The sequence below is a fragment of the Oncorhynchus clarkii genome, chromosome 30 (assembly GCF_045791955.1).
Source record: "Oncorhynchus clarkii lewisi isolate Uvic-CL-2024 chromosome 30, UVic_Ocla_1.0, whole genome shotgun sequence".
Lineage (NCBI taxonomy): Eukaryota > Metazoa > Chordata > Actinopteri > Salmoniformes > Salmonidae > Oncorhynchus > Oncorhynchus clarkii.
In genome coordinates, this window is record NC_092176.1 from 37,935,198 (window position 1) to 37,958,752 (window position 23,555).

The window sequence follows — 23,555 nt, forward strand, 5'->3', positions numbered from 1 at the left end:
TTGTTCTTCACTGGTTGACCTTTTCTTGTGGTAACAGGTCACATCTTGCTGCTGTGATGGCAGAATGTGGTATTTCACCCAGTAGATATGGGAGTTGATCAAAACTGGATTTGTTTTCAAATTCTTTGTAGGAGGAGGTTATGAGGAGGAGGAGGTAGCAGGAGGTTATGAAGTGCAGCTCAGTTTCCACCTCATTTTGTGGTCAGTGTGAACATAGTCTCTCTTCTCTTGATAGCCATGTCTGCCTACGGCGGCCTTTCTCAATAGCAAGGCTATGCTCACTGAGTCTGTACATAGTCAAAGCTTTCCTTAATTTTGGGTCAGTCACAGTGGTCAGGTATTCTGCCACTGTGTACTCTCTGTTTATGGCCAGTCACAGTGGTCAGGTATTCTGCCACTGTGTACTCTCTGTTTAGGGTATTCTAGTTTGCTCTGTTGTTTTTGTTAATTACTTGACCCATTGGAAATAATTCTCTTTTTGGTTTCTCATGATTTGGTTGGGTCTAATTGTGTTGCTTTTCTGGTGCTCTGTGGGGTCTGTGTTTGTGCACAGATCCCCAGGACCAGCTTGCTTAGGGGACTCTTCTCCAGGTTCATCTCTCTGTAGGTGATGGCTCTGTGGGGTGTGTTTGTGTTTATGAACAGAGCCCCAGGACCAGCTTGCTTAGGGGACTCTTCTCCAGGTTCATCTCTCTGTAGGTGATGGCTCTGTGGGGTGTGTTTTGTGTTTATGAACAGAGCCCCAGGACCAGCTTGCTTAGGGGACTCTTCTCCAGGTTCATCTCTCTGTAGGTGATGGCTCCTTGGGGTGTGTTTGTGAACAGAGCCCCAGGACCAGCTTGCTTAGGGGACTCTTCTCCAGGTTCATCTTGGTCCTGGGGCTCTGGTATGTCGAATTGGTATGTCAATTTTATGTTCCTTTTGATGGCAGAGAAGGTCCTTCTTGCCTTGTCTCTCAGATCGTTCACAGCTTTGTGGAAGTTACCTGTGGTGTTGATGTTTAGGCCAAGGTATGTATCTTTTTTTGTGTGCTCTATGGCAACGGTGGCTAGATGGAATTTGTATTTGTGGTCCTGGCAACTGGACATTTTTTGGAACACCCTTATTTTTGTCTTACTGACATCTACTATCAGGGCCCAGGTCTGACATAATCTGTGCAGAAGATCTAGGTGCTGCTGTAGGCCCCCCGTTGGTTGGGGACAGAAGCACCAGGTCATCAGCAAACAATAGACAGTTGACTTCAGATTTTAGTAGTGCGAGGCTGAGTGCTGCAGACTGTTCTAGTGCCCACGCCAATTCCTTGATATATGTGTTTAATAGGGCTTTACCTACATCCCCGTCTCACCCCACGAACCTGTGGAAAGAAATGTGTATTTCTTTGCCAATTTTAACCGCATACTTGTTGTTTGTGTACAATGGATTTTATAATGTCGTATGTTTTACCCCCAACACCAATTTCCATCAATTTGAATAGCAGACCCTCATGCCAAATTGAGTCAAAAGCATTTTTGAAATAAACAAAGCATGAGAAGACTTGCCATTGTTTTGGTTTGGTTTGTTTGTCAGTTAGGGTGTGCAGGGTGAATACGTGGTCTGTCTAGAAGGGATTGAATTTATTTATAGTCTCTTTACTCCGTCCTGCTTGCTAACAGTCATTATTTATAGTCTCTTTACTCTGTCCTGCTTGCTAACAGTCATTATTTATAGTCTCTTTACTCTGTCCTGCTTGCTAACAGTCATTATTTATAGTCTCTTTACTCTTTCCTGCTTGCTAACAGTCATTATTTATAGTCTCTTTACTCTGTCCTGCTTGCTAACAGTCATTATTGATAGTCTCTTTACTGTGTCCTGCTTGCAAACAGTCATTATTTATAGTCTCTTTACTCTGTCCTGCTTGCTAACAGTCATTATTTATAGTCTCTTTACTGTGTCCAGCATGATAAGTCATTTATAGTCTCTTTACTCTGTCCTGCTTGATAACAGTCATTATTGATAGTCTCTTTACTCTGTCCTGCTTGATAACAGTCATTATTTATAGTCTCTTTACTCTGTCCTGCTTGCATCGGAATTCCAAAAGCGATGGATAGGAGGCGAGGAAATATGATACATTTTTAGTGCGACCCCGACCTCGATGAAGACCGGATGACCTCTGGGCAAAATGAGTTTGACACCCCTGTCCTAGAGGAAGGCAGGACTAAAGACATTTTACAGACAGACAGACACACACACTCACCCCTAGAGGCACTTAGCTCAGGCTATATTCATGTCAACAGCTGGGATCAGATCTGAGGTGACTGATGACAGTAACACAGTGCTCTGCTCTGCCCTGCCACAACACACACTACCTATTAACATCATTATCTTAGAGAAGCAGTTCCAAAACTAGGGGTTGCGACCCCATGTGGGTCACCTGATATGAAAATGGCGTCACAGGAGAATTGACAAAATCCTCCCCTACAACTCCCAAAAATATATATTCAAAATATATATATATATATATATATATATATATATATATATGTGTATATATGTACAGTGGGGAGAACAAGTATTTGATACACTGCTGATTTTGCAGGTTTTCCTACTTACAAAGCATGTAGAGGTCTGTAATTTTTATCATTGGTACACTTCAACTGTGAGAGGCGGAATCTAAAACAAAAATCTAGAAAATCACATTGTATGATTTTTAAGTACACTGCTCAAAAAAATAAAGGGAACACTTAAACAACACAATGTAACTCCAAGTCAATCACACTTCTGTGAAATCAAACTGTCCACTTAGGAAGCAACACTGATTGACAATAAATTTCACATGTTGTTGTGCAAATGGAATAGACAACAGGTGGAAATTATAAGCATTTAGCAAGACACCCCCAATAAAGGAGTGATTCTGCAGGTGGGGACCACAGATCACTTCTCAGTTCCTATGCTTCCTGGCTGATGTTTTGGTCACTTTTGAATGCTGGCTGGCGGTGCTTTCACTCTAGTGGTAGCATGAGACGGAGTCTACAACCCACCCAAGTGGCTCAGGTAGTGCAGCTCATCCAGGATGGCACATCAATGCGAGATGTGGCAAGAAGGTTTGCTCTGTCTGTCAGGGTAGTGTCCAGAGCATGGAGGCGCTACCAGGAGACAGGCCAGTACATCAGGAGACGTGGAGGAGGCCGTAGGAGGGCAACAACCCAGCAGCAGGACCGCTACCTCCGCCTTTGTGCAAGGAGGAGCACTGCCAGAGCCCTGCAAAATGACCTCCAGCAGGCCACAAATGTGCATGTGTCTGCTCAAACGGTCAGAAACAGACTACATAAGGGTGGTATGAGGGCCCGACGTCCACAGGTGGGAGTCGTGCTTACAGCCCAACACCGTGCAGGATGTTTGGCATTTGCCAGAGAACACCAAGTTTGGCAAATTCGCATTCATAGATGAAAGCAGGTTCACACTGAGCACATGTGACAGACGTGACAGTCTGGAGACGCCGTGGAGAACATTCTGCTGCCTGCAACATCCTCCACCAGGTTTGGCAGTGGGTCAGTCATGGTGTGGGGTGGCCTTTCATTGGGGGGCCGCACAGCCCAATTTTTCAGTTTTTGATTTGTTAAAAAAGTTTGAAATATCCAATAAATGTCGTTCCACTTCATGATTGTGTCCCACTTGTTGTTGATTCTTCACCAAAAAATATAGTTTTATATCTTTATGTTTGAAGCCTGAAATGTGGCAAAAGGTCGCAAAGTTCAAGGGGGCCGAATACTTTCGCAAGGCACTGTATATGTAAATGTGATATTTCAGTTTTTTATATATAAGTATTCAGACCCTTTACTCCTGGACTGGGTAATTATTTTCCGTGGAGGGCCACATTAGAATATATTTTTGCCATCGCGGGCCAGAATCACATTACAGGATGATACATCATGTGTATGACTGTGTTGACAGATATATCTACTGTAAATCACATCCAGATATGCCACTTATTTAACTTTTTAACATGCACAGAAATAAACCACATCCATGTTCTCCTTTGTCATTATTAAACATACAATGAACTACACCGAGGGAAAAGTACACTGGGCATTCAGCACCACGGACAGAGCTCTCGTGTTTTTGTGCTTACCCGTTAACGAGAGAAAGAGAGAGCTCAACATTACATTTAAACTACTCAATCAGTGTGAAGAGTGAAGTCTCTGATGGGCATTGACTAGAACAGAGAAGTCAGGTATAGTTTCTGACGTCGCTATGTGCAGGATTGCTGAGAGTCAGTAAGAGATGATCTGTGCCTAGACTTGTTATATTTCATCACTGAATATGTCTGTTCACATACGTAGGTTGACCATAACAGTACAAACATCTTCTGAGCAACCAGGAGCCCCACTAACAGGTTGACTCCTAATCTTTGGAAAGTTTTGTTCATTGAGAGATGCATAGAACCTCATCAGGGACATTGTTTTGAATAGTTCTCCAATCACGGCATCAGACTGAAGATCGATAAGCTCAAGTTGCAGGTCAGTGAGAACGTTATCCACATGGAAGGTGAAAGGAGAGGAAACCAACAGCATGTAATTTTCCAACACTTTGAAATCCTCTAAACAACTAGAGAACTCACCGTTCATAGCAAGCAGCAGCGATCTATACTTCTCCCGCTGGTCATCTGATAGGGAACAGACTAGTAGTGTCGGAAGGTCATCTGATAGGGAACAGACTAGTAGTGTCGGAAGGTCATCTGATAGGGAACAGACTAGTAGTGTCAGAAGGTCATCTGATAGGGAACAGACTAGTAGTGTCGGAAGGTCATCTGATAGGGAACAGACTAGTAGTGTCGGAAGGTCATCTGATAGGGAACAGACTAGTAGTGTCAGAAGGTCATCTGATAGGGAACAGACTAGTAGTGTCGGAAGGTCATCTGATAGGGAACAGACTAGTAGTGTCGGAAGGTCATCTGATAGGGAACAGACTAGTAGTGTCAGAAGGTCATCTGATAGGGAACAGACTAGTGGTGTCAGAAGGTCATCTGATAGGGAACAGACTAGTAGTGTCAGAAGGTCATCTGATAGGGAACAGACTAGTAGTGTCGGAAGGTCATCTGATAGGGAACAGACTAGTGGTGTCAGAAGGTCATCTGATAGGGAACAGACTAGTGGTGTCGGAAGGTGGGTGAGATTGTTGTCATCTGATAGGGAACAGACTAGTAGTGTCGGAAGGTGGGTGAGATTGTTGTCATCTGATAGGGAACAGACTAGTAGTGTCAGAAGGTCATCTGATAGGGAACAGACTAGTGGTGTCAGAAGGTCATCTGATAGGGAACAGACTAGTGGTGTCAGAAGGTCATCTGATAGGGAACAGACTAGTAGTGTCGGAAGGTGGGTGAGATTGTTGGCTTCTGCTTATCGGGTCAGGAGGAGTAAAGGCTTTGACAAGGCTGTACATCTGATGTGCAAAAAGGCCCTTCCCTTGTAGTTTGGAATTCAGTTCATTCATGAGGGCCGTGATGTCTGCGTTGAAGGCCAAAATCAGCCAACCATTCTTTATCTTGCAGTTGAAGGAAATCCACATATTTTCCTTTCATTTGGAAAAACTCACCAAACTCTGACTTCAGGTCCCACACCCTTTTAAACACCTTCCCCAAACTCAGCCATCTCAGACTTCAGGTCCCACACCCTTTTAGGCACCTTCCCCAAACTCAGCCATCTCAGACTTCAGGTCCCAGACCCTTTTAAGCACCTTCCCCAAACTCAGCCATCTCACGTTTGTGTGGTAGGGGAGATCTGCATGACCTGGCTCTGTCTCTTCCAACAGTGAGACAAACTGCCTGTGGTTTAAAGATTTTGCTCTTATGAAGTTAACCACTTTAGTGACTGTATCCACAAAATGGCTCATTTTCAGAACACATTGACAGAGCACCTCCTGATGCAACGCAGAAAAATGATTTTCTGTTCTGGGTTCAGCCCAGCTACATGATCTTGTATCCTTTTCAAAAGGCCAATGTTTTTTTCCTGTCAAGTTTGGGCACCCATCAGTGGTCACGCTGGACACATCTTCAAAACTCAGTCCCAGCTTTGCTACACACTTATTAACCTCCTCTAATAAATCTTTCCCTGCGGTTGTGTTCTTCATTGACGACACTGAAGCTCCTCTGTAACGTCAAAGTCTGCGGTTATGCCTGGTAAGAATATCAACAACTGCACCGTGTCACGTACATCACTGCTCTCATCCAGGGCCAAGGAGAAATAGGTGAAATCCTTGACTGTGTCTTTCAACTGTTGATCCATATTCTCTGCGGTGTCCTCAACACGCCGTGTTACTGTTCGTCTTGACAGGGAAACATTTTCAAACAGCTCTTTCTTTTCGGGGCAAAGTATTGCTTCAGATTCAATTAAACATTCTTTAATGAATTCGCCCTCAGCGAATGGCTTGCTATGTTTTGCAATTTTGTGGGACAGTACATGGCTAGCTCTCGCAATTCTGTAGTTTGCTGAATACAGTTTTGTGAAAAGTCCTTGCTGCTTTTGCAACTGAGAACTCTTTCAATGCACTTGCCCTCTGCTCAGAAGACGTATTCCTGCATGCTTCGCCTGGAAGTGTCGGGACAAGATGTATTCTTTCAAGACAGAGAATTCATTCAGTCTGAGTCCTTTAGGTGCCTTTTGGCAAACTCTAAGAGGGCTGTCATGTGCCTTTTACTGAGGAGTGGCTTCCGTCTGGCCACTCTACCATCGAGGCCTGATTGGTGGAGTACTGTAGAGATGGTTGTCCTTCTGGAATGTTCTCCCATATCCACAGAGGAACTCTGGAGCTCTGTCAGAGTGACCATTGGGTTCTTGGTCACCTCCCTGACCAAGGCGCTTCTTCCACAATTGCTCAGTTTGGCCGGGCGGCCAGCTCTAGGAGGAGTCTGGTGGTTCCAAACTTCTGGAGGCCACTATGTTCTTTGGGTCCTTCAATGCTGCAGAATTGTTTTGGTTCTCTTCCCCAGATCTGTGCCTCGACACAATCCTGAGCTCTATGGACAATTCCTTCGACCTCATGGCTTGGTGTTTGCTCTGACGCACTGTCAACTGTTGGACCTTATATAGACAGGTGTGTGCCTTTCCAAATCATGTCCAATTAATTGAATTTACCACAGGTGGACTCCAACCAAGTTGTAGAAACATCAAGGATGATCAATGGAAACAGGATGCACCTGAGCTCAATTTCAAGTCTCATAGCAAAGGGTCTGAATACTTATGTAAACAACGTATTTTTTTTAATACATTTGCAAAAAGAATCTAAACCTGTCCATGCGCCATTGCCTATTGTTCTAGTACAATAAACAGCCATGTCACAGTGGCTGAACACACTGCGTACAGGGACATGATCTGAAACTAATCTGATAACATGTAATCCATTTATAATGGGGGGGGGGGAGAACTAGCTCCAACTAAGAAAAATCGTTTTGAATGGTCATCCTCTTTCTAGAGCTCCGACTTTCTGACCTTAAGATCGTTGATGTCATGATTTGACGTCGTGTTTTTCAGAGTTCCCAGTTGTCTTAAAAGCACCATAAAACGCATGGTAACCCTCGCCAGCTCATATCTATGTGAAGCTGTATTCAGTGCTCTTGTCTGCATTAAAAATATATATATATCGATCCAGATTAGATGTGATCGCAGAGATGAGGTGCGCACTGTTGACCACACCCCCTGACTTTGAGAAGCTCCTACACGACATGCATCAAGCCACGCCGATCTCATTAGTGGTGGTGAGATAAGAGACAATATGTCAGACTAATTGACTGACATAGCCCCCAATTAAAAAAACAACAACATTGGGGTCCGCCAGAATTTTCAGATTTCAGAATGGGGTCGTGGGCCAAACAACTTTGGGAACCCGTGTCGTTGAGTCTCCTACACACACACACACACACACACACACACACACACATGCAGGAACACACATATAACACAATCTCAGAGAAACACACACACAGAGCATTTTGATGAAGAAGATTCTCCATTCTTCCTAATCTCCCAGCTCATAGTAAACAGGCTGTTCAGCTGTGCCCACTTTGACAGGACGACATCTTTGATTGAATACTTCTTCTAATGGGATTAGTGCTAGAGGATTTGTGTGTGTGTGTGTGTGTCGCTACAAACGAGGAGCATTACGTAAGGATAACACAAAACACAACAGATCATACACAGCTCTCTCCCTCTCAGCCAGGTCACTCCAGATCCAAAGTGATCTCTCTCTCCTCTCTCTCTCCTCTCTCTCTCCTCTCTTTCTCCTCTCTCTCTCTCCTCTCTCTCTCTCTCTCTCCCTCTCAGCCAGGTCACTCCAGATCCAAAGTGATCTCTCTCTCTCCTCTCTTTCTCTCTCTCGTGTCATGGATGGACACACAATTGTGTTGAATTTGGTCTCCTGCTACATTGACTATCGTGTATGTGTCATGTCTGACTGATGTACCCTGGTGTCCCAATCACTCAGCCATGACACACTCATATATAGATCTTCCCTACACAGACACACACACACATACACTCAAATAGATCTTCGCTCCCTCCTACACCCCTCCCCAAGTCATTCTCCAGTGGGCCAATCAAATCTGACCGGCATTTTATCATTCTAGGATTAGATTGGACAACACATGCACACAGTCACACTTACACAAAGAATACTAAGTCAGGTCTAGGACATTCTGCAGAAAAACAACTATTCCATTAGTGTAGAATATGAAAAATATGCAAATATGACACATAGGCATATAGCATAAAATACAGACATCAACCAACCGAATGTATTTTATAAAGCCCTTTTTACTTCCAGAGGTGTCACAAAGTGCTTTACAGACACCCTGCCTAAAACCCCAAAGAGCAAGCAATGCAGTGGTATCTGTGGCTAGGAAAAACTCCCTAGAAAGGCTGGAAGAAACCTAGAGAGGAACCAGGCTCCAAGGGGTGGGCAGTGCCAGGTGGAGATACTGACTATGTCATGTTTATAGCCACGTCATACACAAATATAAACATTAATTTCAACCTCTTACTGACAGTTGTGCCTGTTTCACGTGATGTATTGTAGTCTCTATCTTCTTGCCCTTTGTGCTGTTGTCTGTGCCCAATAATGTTTGTACCATGTTTTGTGCTGCTACCATGTTGTGCTGCTGCCCTGTTGTGTTGCTACCATGTTGTTGTCATGTGTTGCTGCCTTGCTATGTTGTTGTCTTAGGTCTCTCTTTATGTAGTCTCTCTTTTCGTGATGTTTTGACCTATATTTGTATTTATCCCATCTCCCCCGCGCCGCAGGAGGCCTTCTGCCTTTTGGTAGGCCGTCGTTGTAAATAAGAATTTGTTCCTAACTGACTTTCCATTCCAGTTTTGTCTACAAATTAATAATTTATCTGATTTGATTTAGTCCTATTGTTGAACTCTGATACAGTGCCTTGCGAAAGTATTCGGCTCCCTTGAACTTTGCGACCTTTTGCCACATTTCAGGCTTCAAACATAAAGATATAAAACTGTATTTTTTTGTGAAGAATCAACAACAAGTGGGACACAATCATGAAGTGGAACGACATTTATTGGATATTTCAAACTTTTTTAACAAATCAAAAACTGAAAAATTGGGCGTGCAAAATTATTCAGCCCCTTTACTTTCAGTGCAGCAAACTCTCTCCAGAAGTTCAGTGAGGATCTCTGAATGATCCAATGTTGACCTAAATGACTAATGATGATAAATACAATCCACCTGTGTGTAATCAAGTCTCCGTATAAATGCACCTGCCCTGTGATAGTCTCAGAGGTCCGTTAAAAGCGCAGAGAGCATCATGAAGAACAAGGAACACACCAGGCAGGTCCAAGATACTGTTGTGAAGAAGTTTAAAGCCGGATTTGGATACAAAAAGATTTCCCAAGCTTTAAACATCCCAAGGAGCACTGTGCAAGCGATAATATTGAAATGGAAGGAGTATCAGACCACTGCAAATCTACCAAGACCTGGCCGTCCCTCTAAACTTTCAGCTCATACAAGGAGAAGACTGATCAGAGATGCAGCCAAGACGCCCATGATCACTCTGGATGAACTGCAGAGATCTACAGCTGAGGTGGGAGACTCTGTCCATAGGACAACAATCAGTCGTATATTGCACAAATCTGGCCTTTATGGAAGAGTGGCAAGAAGAAAGCCATTTCTTAAAGATATCCATAAAAAGTGTCGGTTAAAGTTTGCCACAAGCCACCTGGGAGACACACCAAACATGTGGAAGAAGGTGCTCTGGTCAGATGAAACCAAAATTGAACTTTTTGGCAACAATGCAAAACGTTATGTTTGGCGTAAAAGCAACACACCATCCCCACTGTCAAACAAGGAGGTGTTGCCCAGACTAGGATACAAACATTGAAAAAATTGGACTATTTGAAATGTAGTGACATGATTTCAGGTACAGACAACATAGCTAGGGCTAAGTTTTTTTATTTTCTTAAAAAAAAAAAAAAAAAAAATTTTAAATCAAAAAACTTCTGTTAATTCCATCTTTGTTGGGGACATCCTCTTGCTAACGGATTAGCCAGGAAAGCTAAAGAAAAACCTGAATGTGTCAGAACATAATGACGAACACACGGCAGTCCAACAGAAGCAGGAGAACATTTTCTCCATTTTCAGAAGCCGAATGCAGCAGCAGCAGGACGGACGGGTTATTTGACTTGTGTAAGAGTCCATTATTCCCTTTAGGCTCTACTAATTATTTCAACTGTTGTGAGAGCCGCTAGCAAAGGCTGTGTTTATCTGCCTTTAGGGCTTTTTCATTCAGCTTTTCTCACACAGCAGAGCACACTGCTAACCTCTGGGAATACTCTCTTCTTCTCACAGGGCTCTGTTCTCTGGTCTCTGTCTGAGGGAGATAGAGGCACCCAAACACACAGATCCGTACTTCACTGCGTTAAGGAAGAAAAGTAAATGAAAACTCAACTTTCCTCAAGGCTGTTTGTTTGTGTGTGTGTGTGTGTACGCGTGTACGTTTGTGTGTGCGCGCACATGCTTGCATGTTTAAATGGAACAAGTTAATAAGATATGCCTTCGTCTTTTTCTCTAACTAAACAACACAGTCAATATACCCTGAAGGAAAGTCAAAGAACTCACTGACATTATCTGGTTATGTCAATAGCAGCCAGATTGTGGGATTGAGCCATCTGTACTAGGGGTTCATATTTTTCTGGCATTTTACAAATGTTCCATCCCGAGAATAAATCACTTTTCTCCCAGGTAACCTGGTATTTCCCTCCAAAACCGGAAGTGTCATTCAAAAGCATTATAATGCATTATAAAGTGTTATAAACCATATTAATATGTCTAGATTTGATTAGAGCTTTGATCAGCATGAAAACTCCAAACTGATGATACCTGAGCCTGATGAGACATATATTAAATACAATTAATGAGACATATATTAAATACAATTAATGAGACATCTATTAAATACAATTAATGACACATCTATTAAATACATTCAATGACACATCTATCAAATACATTTAATGACACATATATCAAATTCATTTAATGAGACATATTAAATTCATTTAATGAGACATCAATTAAATACATTTCATGAATCATTAATTAATTAATTTCCATTAATCACGGTACTCCATTCTGTTTGTTTATTTATATATATATATATATATATATATATATATATATATATATTTATTTAAAAAAATAATCTGTCGGCCCCAGCCGCGAACTCAGGCTCTGTGTGTAGTTAACTGACCCTCTCTGCTCAGTCATCGCCATTTTACCTGTTGTTGTTTTAGTTGATTAGCTGTTGTTGTCTTAGTTAGCTCTCCCAATCAACACCTGTGATTACTGTATGCCTCGCTGTATGTCTCTCTCATATGTCAATATGCCTTGTATACTGTTGTTTAGGTTAGTTATCATTGTTTTAGTTTACTGCGGAGCCCCTAGTTCCACTCATTATACCTCTGATACCTCCTTTGTCCCACCTCTCACACATGCGGTGACTTCACCCATTATAACCAGCTTATCCAGAGATACAACCTCTCTTATCATCACTCAGTGCCTGGGCTTACCTCTGCTGTACCCGCACCCCACCATACCCCTGTCTGCACATTATGCCCTGAATCTATTCTACCACGCCCAGAAATCTGCTCCTTTTATTCTTTGTCCCCAACGCTCTAGGCGACCAGTTTTGATAGCCTTTAGCCATACCCTCATCCTACTCCTCTTCTGTTCCTCGGATGATGTGGAGGTAAACCCAGGCCCTGCGTGTCCCCAGGCACCCTCATTTGTTGACTTCTGTGATCGAAAAAGCCTTGGTTTCATGCATGTGAACATCAGAAGCCTCCTCCCTAAGTTTGTTTTACTCACTGCTTTAGCACACTCCGCCAACCCTGATGTCCTAGCCATGTCTGAATCCTGGCTTAGGAAGGCCACCAACAATTCTGAGATTTCCATACACAACTACAACATTTTCCGTCAAGATAGAACTGCCAAAGGGGGAGGAGTTTCAATCTACTGCAGAGATAGCCTGCAAAGTTCTGTCATACTTTCCAGGTCTATTCCCAATCAGTTTGAACTTCTAATTTTAAAAATGAACCTCTCCAGAAATAAGTCTCTCACTGTTGCCGCCTGCTATCGACCCCCCTCCGCTCCCAGCTGTGCCCTGGACACCATTTGTGAATTGATCGCCCCCATCTAGCTTCAGAGTTTGTTCTGTTAGGTGATCTAAACTGGGATATGCTTAACACCCCGGCAGTCCTACAATCTAAGCTAGATACCCTCAATCTCACACAAATCATCAAGGAACCCACCAGGTACAACCCTAAATCCGTTAACATGGGCACCCTCATAGACATTATCCTGACCAACTTGCCCTCCAAATACACCTCCGCTGTTTTCAATCAAAATCCATCAATCGCTATGATGACACTGGCTCTCATGAGGACAGCCACAGGAAAGGAAGACCCAGAGTTACCTCTGCTGCAGATGACAAGTTCATTATGGTTACCAGCCTCAGAAATTGCAGCCCAAATAAATGCTTCACAGAGTTCAAGTAACGGACACATCTCAACATCAACTGTTCAGGGGAGACTGTGTGAATCAGGCCTTCATGGTCGATTTGCTGCAAATAAACCATTACTAAAGGACACCAATAAGAAGAAGAGACTTGCTTGGGCCAAGAAACATAGGCAATGGACATTAGACCGGTGGAAATTTGTTCTTTGGTCTGGAGTCGAAATTTGAGATTTTTGGTTTCAACCACTGTCTTTGAGACGCGGTGTGTGTAAACGGATGATCTCCGCATTTGTATTTCCCGCCGTAAAGCATGGAGGAGGAGGTGTTATGGTGTGGGTGTGCTTCGCTGGTGACACGGTCTGTGATTTATTTAGAATTCAAGACACACTTAACCAGCATGTCTACCACAGCATTCTGCAGCGATGCTCCTTCCTATCTGGTTTGGGCTTAGTGGGACTATCATTTGTTTTTCAACAGAACAATGACCCAACATACCTCCAGGCTGTGTAAGGGCTATTTTACCAAGTAGGAGAGTTACGGAGTGCTGCATCAGATGACCCGTCCTCCACAATCCCCTGACCTCAACCAAATTAAGATGGTTTGGGATGAGTCGGACCGCAGAGTGAAGGAGAAGCAGCCAACAAGTGCTCAGCATATGTGGGAACTTCTTCAAGACTGTTGGAAAATCATTCCAGGTGAAGCTGGTTGAGAGAATGCCAATAGTGTGTAAAGCTGTCATCGTAACAAAGGGTGGCTATTTTGAATCTCAAATATAAAATATATTTTGATTTGTTTTAGCCTTAGTCCCACCCATCTCTTTAATAATTAATGTGAGGCCATGTGGTAAACACGCTATATAAAATAAAATCTAAGTTTATTTGTCACATGCACAGCATACAGAAGGTGTAAACGGTACAGTGATAGTACTTGCATAGCAATATCAAAAACAGAAAAAGTGCCCAGATAAAGATATTTTATTCATATTTGATCGTTATTAGATGATGCTTACCCGAAACACTTGTCTAAATTGATGGGTCATGTGAAAGAAAAGCTATAACCCCCCAGCCACATCTAGCTGAGTGGATGGGTCACTATTGTCTAGACATGTACACATGTTCATGAAATACAATCGATGTCCGTAATCACCCTGCTAATTTGATGGGTCATGCAATAATCCATCTGAAGTGGAATTCTTTGTTTAGACATGTAGCTAGCTAGGTAGCTAGCTAGATAAATAATGAACCGGCATAACCCCAACTCATACTACTACCAATACAAATATTGTCATAGCTGCAGGTAGCTAAAGCTAACTAAATAGAAAATGCCAATAACTAGCAATGTAAATGGATTTCTGATTCAAATAATATAACTACACAGATCATACATGTAATGTTATCTAGTGAGCCAGCCATCTAACGTTTGCTAGCTAACTAACAGTACGCTTTAAATGACTTTCTGACTAAATTAGAAACTTACACTACCGGTCAAAAGTTTTAGAACACCTACTCATTCCAGGGTTTTTCTTTATTTTTACTATTTTCTACATTGTACAATAATAGTGAAGACATCAAAACTATGAAGTAACACATATGGAATCATGTAGTAACCAAAAAAGTGTTAAGACGTGTGAACGATGCTGAATGGGTGTAGACAAAGAAGAACTCTCCAGTAGGTGTACCAAAACATTCAAAGACCATTTTCTCAAAAGTGAGTTTACAAGTTTATCAACTTTCAAAGCAGAATTACTTTCCCATTGTTCTTCAACTGCAGTGTATGATATAACATGTTCTAGCTCTGATTCTCTCATTTTATCCAATGTAAAAAAATTAAATAAAAAAACCTTTTAAATGTTGCTACATAAGACCGAATCGAGGCAGTCGGTCACATATAGGTCTATATATAAGTCTAGAACAGGATTATCTATTTTGAATGCAATTTGAATGGAGTTGATGCAGAAAGAGAGACAGAGAGTGTTAGTGCGTGCACTGCTTTAAAAGCAACAATATTTGTGTGATAGGCTGTTTCAAAACTCTGCAGCTGCAAATAAAACAATATCAATATTTACCATTAAAAAAACAAGGTGAAGCAAGATGGAAATGGGTAAATTAGACGTGTATTCTGTCTTTATATTAGAATAAACTATGTTATAGCAAATATAGACATACCTGTCACAAGAAAAAAAGGTCTACATGTATTGTGAACTGCTCTCCATACTGAGATGGGCTGTCTGTTCCCACCCTGAGCGTTGACGATTCATCATGCAGAGGCCGTAGAGAAGACAGATTTAGACATAGCATATAAGTTAACAGTTCCATTTCACGCCATCTTGTTTATAAATAATGTATTATAATTTACTGGTTTCTCGCAGTTATTTATCCTGGGAAAAGGGAGTGGTTTTGGGCAGTAAATCTTGGGTTCCCGCCTCTCGGCTTTTCTACTTTGGATGTTAAAAAGTAACTGGAGCATTGTGCTAAAATAGATCCAACCCCCACAAACACACTCAGACAGGAAACACACCATCAGCTCTCATGAAAGAATTTTGCACAATTTCATTAGTTAAAGAAGGAAAAGATGTTCACGGTCTCGAATCCAAGCTGTGTGTTACCGCTAAAGTACAACTCTGTCCACTGCACACATGATACACGGTGAATCAAACACGAATAAAAATTACATTATTTTGGTATATCTTTTATGATTATTCATTTCCTATAACGCCAGGCAGGCTCTAGTGACTCAGACCCGCTGCTATCTCCTCACAGGATGATTCCCAGCATGCATTGCAAAAACAAATTGACTGCAGAGGCAAGAGAGATTGAGAATCAATATTTCACAACATCCATTCCTTATTCCTCCCCATGGCCACCAGGACAGATATGTATCCTCTTAAGATGGACAAACTGGTGTATACTGTTCCCTCTCTGCTTCCCACTCGGTTTCCTCTCTTTCTACTCGGTTTCCTCCCTCTGTTTCCTCTCTTTCTACTCAGTTTCCTCTCTCTTCCCACTCGGTTTCCTCTCTCGGTTTCCTCTCTCTTCCCACTCGGTTTCCTCTCTCTGATTCCTCTCTCTTTCTACTTGGTTTCCTCTCTCTGATTCCTCTCTCTTTCTACTTGGTTTCCTCTCTCGGTTTCCTCTCTCTTTGTACTCGGTTTCCTCTCTCTTTGTACTCGGTTTCCTCTCTCTTTCTACTCGGTTTCCTCTCTCTTTCTACTCGGTTTCCTCTCTCTTTCTACTCGGTTTCCATTCTGTGTCCTCTCTGCAGATCAAATCAGATTAGGGGTCGTATGTATCAAGCGTCTCAGAGTCGGAGTGCTGATCTAGGACCAGGGCCCCCCTGTCCATGTAATATTAATCAATGTGTGATCTAAAAGGCCAAACTGATCAAGTCAGCAATCGTAATATGAGATGCTCATTAAATACACCACCTGAAAAGCAGCTCAACCTCTCTGGATCAGAAGGAATATCCTACAATTCCATCTGTATTTGTTTGGACAGTGAAGCTAAAACGTTTAATTTGTCTCTATACTCCAGCATTTTGGATTTGAGATTAAATGTTATATATGAGGTGAGGTGACAGTACAGAATGTCAACTTTTATTTGAGGGTATTTTCAGACATATCTGTTTTACGTTTACACTTTATGTGTTATAAGTAAATGGACAAATTCACTTGTGTATTACATTTAGTTGAAAGTTAAGTATTTGGTCCCATATTCCTATCACACAATGGCTACATCAAGCTTGTGACTCGACAAACTTGTTGGATGCATTTGCTGTTTGTTTTGGTTGTTTCAGATGATGTTGTGTAGAATATAAACGGATGGTAAATAATTTGTGCCATTTTGGAGTCACTTTTATTATAAATAAGAATATAATCTTTTTTCGGAACATTTCTTCATTAATGCCAAGCCCATCTCTTACCTGTTCAACCTGTATCTCCTCTCTGGGGAGGTTCCCATTGCTTGGAAGGCAGCCACGGTTCGTCCTTTATTTAAAGCGGGAGATCAAGCTGATCCTCACTGTTATAGGCCAATTTCTATTTTGCCCTGTTTATCAAAAGTTTTGGAAAAACTTGTGAATAATCAGCTGACGGGCTTTCTTGATGTCTATAGTATTCTCTCGGGTATGCAATCTGATTTCTGCTCAGGTTATGGATGTGTCACTGCAACCTTAATTTACGACCTTTATGTCACCATTGCCCTTGATTCTAAGCAATGTTGTGCTACTATTTTTATTGACTTGGCTAAAGCTTTTGATACGGTAGACCATACCATTCTTGTGGTAGTTTTTTGGCCTGGTTTACTAACTACCTCTCTCAAAGTGTGAAGTGTATGAAGTCAGAAAAACATCCGCGGTCTTGGCCACTGCCTGTCACCAAGGGAGTACCCCAAGGTTCGATCGTAGGCCCCACGCTCTGCTCAATTTACATCAACAACATAACTCAGGCAGTAGGAAGCTCTCTCATCCATTTATATGCCGGTGATACAGTCTTATACTCAGCTGGCCCCTCCCTGGGTTTTGTGTTAAACGCTCTACAACAAAGTTTTCTTTCTTAGTCTCCAACAAGCTTTCTCTACCCTTAACCTTGTTCTGAACACCTCCAAAACAAAGGTAATGTGGTTTGGTAAGAAGAATGCCCCTCTCCCCACCGGTGTGATTACTACCTCTGAGGGTTTAGAGCTTGAGGTAGTCACCTCATACAAGTACTTGGGAGTATGGCTAGATGGTACACTGTCCTTCTCTCAGCACATATCAAATCTGCAGGCTAAGGTTAAATCTAGACTCTATTGTAATCGCTCCTCTTTCACCCCAGCTGCCAAATTAACCCTGATTCAGATGACCATCCTACCCATGTTTCCGTAATCACAGATTACAGAAACATCATTTATAGATCGGTAGGTAAGGGTGCTCTAGAGCGGCTAGATGTTCTTTACCATTGGGCCATCAGATTTGCCACCAATGCTCCTTATATGACACATCACTGCACTCTATACTCCTCTGTAAACTGGTCATCTCTGTATACCCGTCGCAAGACCCACTGGTTGATACTTATTTATAAAACCCTCTTAAGCCTCACTCCACCCTATCTGAGATATCTACTGCAGCATTCTGTTTCCTCCAGCATCTTCACAAGGTCCTCTGCTGTTGCTCTGGGATTGATTCGCACCAAAGTACGTTCATCTATAGGAGACATAACACGTCTCCTTCCTGACGGCTGCGTGGTCCCATGGTGTTTATACTTGTGTACTATTGTTTGTACAGATGAACGTGGTACCTTCAAGCGTTTGGAAATTGCTCCCAAGGATGAACCAGACTTGTGGAGGTCTACAATTTTTTTTATGAGCTCTTGCCTGATTTCTTCTAATTTTCCCATGATGTCAAGCAGAGGCAATGAGTTGGAAGGTAGGCATTGAAATACATCCACAGGTACACCTCCAATTGACTCAAATGATGTCAATTAGCCTATCAGAAGCATCTAAAGCCATGACATCATTTTATGGAATTTTACAAGCTGTTTAAAGGCACAGTCAATGTAGTGTATTTAAACTTCTGACCCACTGGAATTGTGATACAGTGAGTTTTAAGTGAAATAATCTGTCTGCAAACAATTGTTGGAAAAATGACTTGTGTCATGCACAAAGTAGATGTCCTAACCGACTTGCCAAAACTATAGTTTGTTAACAAGAAATGTGTTGCTGTCACGACTCCCACTGAAGGTGTCTCCCCTGCCTGTTCGGGCGGCAGTTGTCGTCGCCGGTCTACGAGCCGCCACCTATCCCCTTTTCCCTTTCTGTTCGTTTGGTCTTATTGGTTGCACCTGTCCCTTATTTTGTTTCTTGATTTATGTCTATTTAAGCCTGCTAGGCCCGCCTAGGTTTGTGCAGGATTGTTCCTCTGTTGGTTTGTGGATGTGTATTTTGTAAAGTCTTTTTTCCGGACTGTTTGGGTCCTGTGTTTGGGCCGGTCAGTTTTATGCGCCCAGTAGTTTGGCGTGACCGTTTGTACCAGAATAAAATACTTTTTCCCCGAACCCTCTGCTCTCTGCGCCTGACTCCAAACCCACTACTCCTAGAAGACTCTGACAGAATCCTGCACCGTTTTGGAATGGAGTCAGCAGGAGCAGCTGCACTTCTTCTCCCATCGATGGAGGAGCGAGTCCTCCATCATACGGCCATTCTCCACCGGATCGGGTCGGCAATGGACCAGATGATGGAGAGGATGGACCGCTGGGAGAGGAGTGGCCTCCCTACCTCACCCCCAGCTCCTCTTCCACCAGCACCACCTACTCCTCCACCGGCGTCCGGATCCGGTGCCCTCCGTCTGGCGCTCCCCAGGGAGTACGATGGAACGGCGGCTGGGTGCCAGGGGTTCTTACTACAGCTTGAGCTGTACCTGGCTACCATTCGTCCGATTCCCTCAGGGGAGGAGAGCGTGACCGTCCTCGTCTCCTGTCTGACGTGTCGAGCCCTGGAGTGGGCCAACGCAGTGTGGAATGGCCCAGTGTGGAATGGCCCGAGTTCACCCGTCGGTTTCGGGCCGTGTTCGACCACACACCGGAGGTTCGAGCGACAAGTGAACGGCTGTTTCACCTGTGACAGGAGACGAGGAGACGAGGAGCACGCAGGATTTTGCGCTGGAGTTTTGGACCTTGGCCGCCGGGGCAAGTGATGGACCACTATCGCTGTAGCCTCCAGGAGGACGTCCGCAGGGAGCTAGCTTGTCGGGACGCCATCCTCTCCCTCGACGAACTGATCAACATGTACATCCGATTGAACAACCTGCTGGCTGCCCGCGGGCGTCCAGAACGGGCCCTGTTGGTTCCACCTCCAGGCCCTCCCGCTCCAATCCCCATGGAGTTAGGGGGGGCCGCATCGGGGGGACCGGAGGAGGAGGCTACTCCTGCACCAGGTGTGGTCGGAGAAGACACACTGCCGATCGGTGCTGGAGGAGCTCGTCTGGGAGTTGGGATGGCAGGCAGAGCACTCCTCGTTCCCCCCAGGTGAGTCAGCACCAGACTCACCCAGAGCTCCCTGTTGGTCATATGTTCTTACTAATGTATTTTTCTGAGTTTTCTCCCTCTCTACTGCATAAGGCACTAGTCGATTCAGGCGCAGCTGGGAACTTTATGGATCGTGGGCTCGCGTTAAGGCTAGGGTTTCCCCTGGTGTTGTTAGACCAACCTTTCCCCGTGCAGTCCTTAGATAGCCGACCATTAGGGTCAGGGCTGGTCGGGGAGACCACGGTTCCACTGGACATGGTGACGCAGGGGGATCATAAGGAGCGGATCAGTCTCTTCCTTATTGATTCACCTGCGTTTCCAGTGGTGCTGGGGGTTCCCTGGCTGGCTAATCACAATCCTGAGATTTCATGGAGACAGGGGGCTCTCCGAGGGTGTTCAGAGGAGTGTTCAGGCAGGTGCAAAGGAGTTTCCATCGGTGCGACGACGGTGGAGAGTCCAGACCAGGTTTCCACTGTGCACATTCCCTCGTTGAGGGGTTGAAAAAGGAGTTTTAATGACTCCAACCTAAGTATGTAAACCTCCGACTTCAACTGTAGATGGACAGATACTATAGAATGTTCAGTATGAGGCTGCAGATGGCACCAACAGCAGGACAACAGATTGACAAATACTATAAAAACACATTACTCTATAACATACTAAAACACTACGGCCAAGCACCATCTGCCCACTGAGATAGAGCCAGAGCTAACGCTATAGGACCTACAGGTGTGTGTGTGTGTGTGTGTGTGTGTGTGTGTGTGTGTGTGTGTGTGTGTGTGTGTGTGTGTGTGTGTGTGTGTGTGTGTGTGTGTGAGATCGCTTGACCAGTCATTTAACAGTTTAACAGTTTATTAACTCTGAGGCTAGTACCTATAACCTGTAGATGTGACAGTCAACACACGTGAGTGAGTGAGATATAGCAAGAGAGAGGACCCTCCACAGTCAAGTTAATGAGGCATCACAGAACACACACACATTTACAGTATCTCTAGCTAAACATTTCTCTCTATCCAATCAGTGACTGGTGGAATTCCCTGGGTAAAGGGAAAAGTCTACATTATCATTGTTTCTATCTGGCAGAAAGTCCAACCAAGCTGTTTGATTGGAAGAACAAATTGAAAGTGCAAGATATTTTCAGGACTATAAAGAGGTCAATAAAATATTTGTGCTTATTATTATTTTTTAAATCAACTAAAGTCCTTTGATGAAGGATTTTATGTTGTTAGTTGTTTTTTATATGTTAAATATAGAACCTCTATTTCCTTCCAGTAAACTCTCAGTAGGTAGCAGAGAAAAAGGTTTACGTTTTATTCCTCGTATCTGCAGGATAAATACAGTATACGTCATCCAACGAAATGCTTACTCGCACACCTATTAAGACGAGGTGCTGGCTAGCGGAGTAGAAGACTTGAAAATAAAAGAGAGCCGCACACTCTAGGAGCTCAGATGCAAAAATGTAATACCAACGTTTCGACAGCCAAGCTGTCTTCATCAGGGTATAATCACAAACACTGCGGGATGACTCGTTTATATAGTGTCAAAAGACACTTCTCGACAATACAACAGTAAATAATAATCTATTAATAAATAACTATTATAATACGAATATAAAGTAACTGGCTCAGTAGAATAGAATAAACATTTTAGTATAGTTATAATACAGGAAGGCACAATTTATAGTCCAATATTTACACATGTTTTGGGGAAGGGGGGGATTTGTGGGGGAAAGTGTTTAAATTGTGCAGCATTCATCAATCATTTTAAGATCATATTAAGAAGAATAAGAGGAAGGAAGGAGGGAATTAGGGAAATAAGGAAGTAGGGAAATAAGGAAGGAAGAAAGGAAGGCAGGAAGGAATCTTCAGAGTATACCAACAGGAATGAGGTGGAAGACAGAGACTCACCTTCTAGAACCATCAATGGTTGTGGAGGGCGGTTAGGTGGCTCCCTGGAGCAGAGGTCAGGGTTGGACCCTATGGTTCTGTGGTAATGTGGAGATGGTGTGGTTGAAAGCAACTACTGGAGTCCTTAGACTGGTACAGGCATGTAGGGACAGTGCCTCAGATCACAGCAGCTCCAGCCTACAACACAGACAAGAGGACAACAGATTAGAGGAGAGAGGAAGGAGGATCTATTGAAAGAGAAGAGTGGGTGGAAAAACAGATAAACAGATGAAAATGGGTGTACACACACACACACGAAAGCACGACAATACAAACAATTGAAACAAGCTATACTGTATATCCCATCGGCAGAGACACACACAGAGAACAGCTCAAGTTTGTCTCTTAGATGTCCAATCTGCAGTAATCCTAGCAGAGCCATGGAACAGCAGTGAGAGGCAGAGAGGCCGGCGAGAATCAGCCTCTTCTGTTGTTGTTAAATCTCAGGCTTGATGATGTGACTTCTGTGGCTTTTTGACAGATGAAACAGTGCGACTCTAAACTTGAATTCACATGCGCGCACACATGCACACACACACACGCACACACACGCACACTCTTATCCAATTTGTCAAGGCAATATGTGATGTCTGTGATTCAATAGAGAGCCGTAACCTAGATTTCCACGGAGCGGATAACAACAGAAAGAGACTAGTCTGGGCTTTGATAAAGTTCCCATCAATTAGATGAGTTGAGCATTCTTTAGATGAGTTGAGACCGAGAGCAGAGCATTCTTTAGATGAGTTGAGACCGAGAGCAGAGCATTCTTTAGATGAGTTGAGACCGAAAGCAGAGCATTCTTTAGATGAGTTGAGACCGAAAGCAGAGCATTCTTTAGATGAGTTGAGACCGAGAGCAGAGCATTCTTTAGATGAGTTGAGACCGAGAGCAGAGCATTCTTTAGATGAGTTGAGACCGAGAGCAGAGCATTCTTTAGATGAGTTGAGACCGAGAGCAGAGCATTCTTTAGATGAGTTGAGACCGAAAGCAGAGCATTCTTTAGATGAGTTGAGACCAAAAGCAGAGCATTCTTTAGATGAGTTGAGACCGAGAGCAGAGCATTCTTTTGATGAGTTGAGACCGAGAGCAGAGCATTCTTTAGATGAGTTGAGACCGAGAGCAGAGCATTCTTTAGATGAGTTGAGACCGAGAGCAGAGCATTCTTTAGATGAGTTGAGACCGAGAGCAGAGCATTCTTTAGATGAGTTGAGACCGAGAGCAGAGCATTCTTTAGATGAGTTGAGACCGAGAGCAGAGCATTCTTTAGATGAGTTGAGACCGAGAGCAGAGCATTCTTTAGATGAGTTGAGACCGAGAGCAGAGCATTCTTTAGATGAGTTGAGACCGAAAGCAGAGCATTTTTTAGATGAGTTGAGACCGAAAGAAGAGCATTCTTTAGATGAGTTGAGACCAAAAGCAGAGCATTCTTTAGATGAGTTGAGACCGAGAGCAGAGCATTCTTTAGATGAGTTGAGACCAAAAGCAGAGCATTCTTTAGATGAGTTGAGACCGAAAGCAGAATATTGTGAATCACTAACCACGTTGCCATCCACGGTTTTTATGTGAGTAAAGTCATACCGTATAAAACAAAAATCACAACATCTGTGATGGAAACA

The 23,555-nt window shown here is 43.2% G+C and overlaps 1 protein-coding gene across 1 annotated transcript in view; it reads right to left on the bottom strand.

Moving 5' to 3' along the window:
- Positions 1-23,555, bottom strand: part of LOC139390108 (amyloid-beta A4 precursor protein-binding family A member 1-like) — a 125,981-nt gene that overhangs the window by 51,688 nt on the left and 50,738 nt on the right. The window contains exon 2 of the mRNA XM_071137265.1: positions 21,901-22,077. The gene's annotated coding sequence lies outside the window, so the exon portion shown is untranslated. The remainder of the gene's footprint in view (positions 1-21,900; positions 22,078-23,555) is intronic.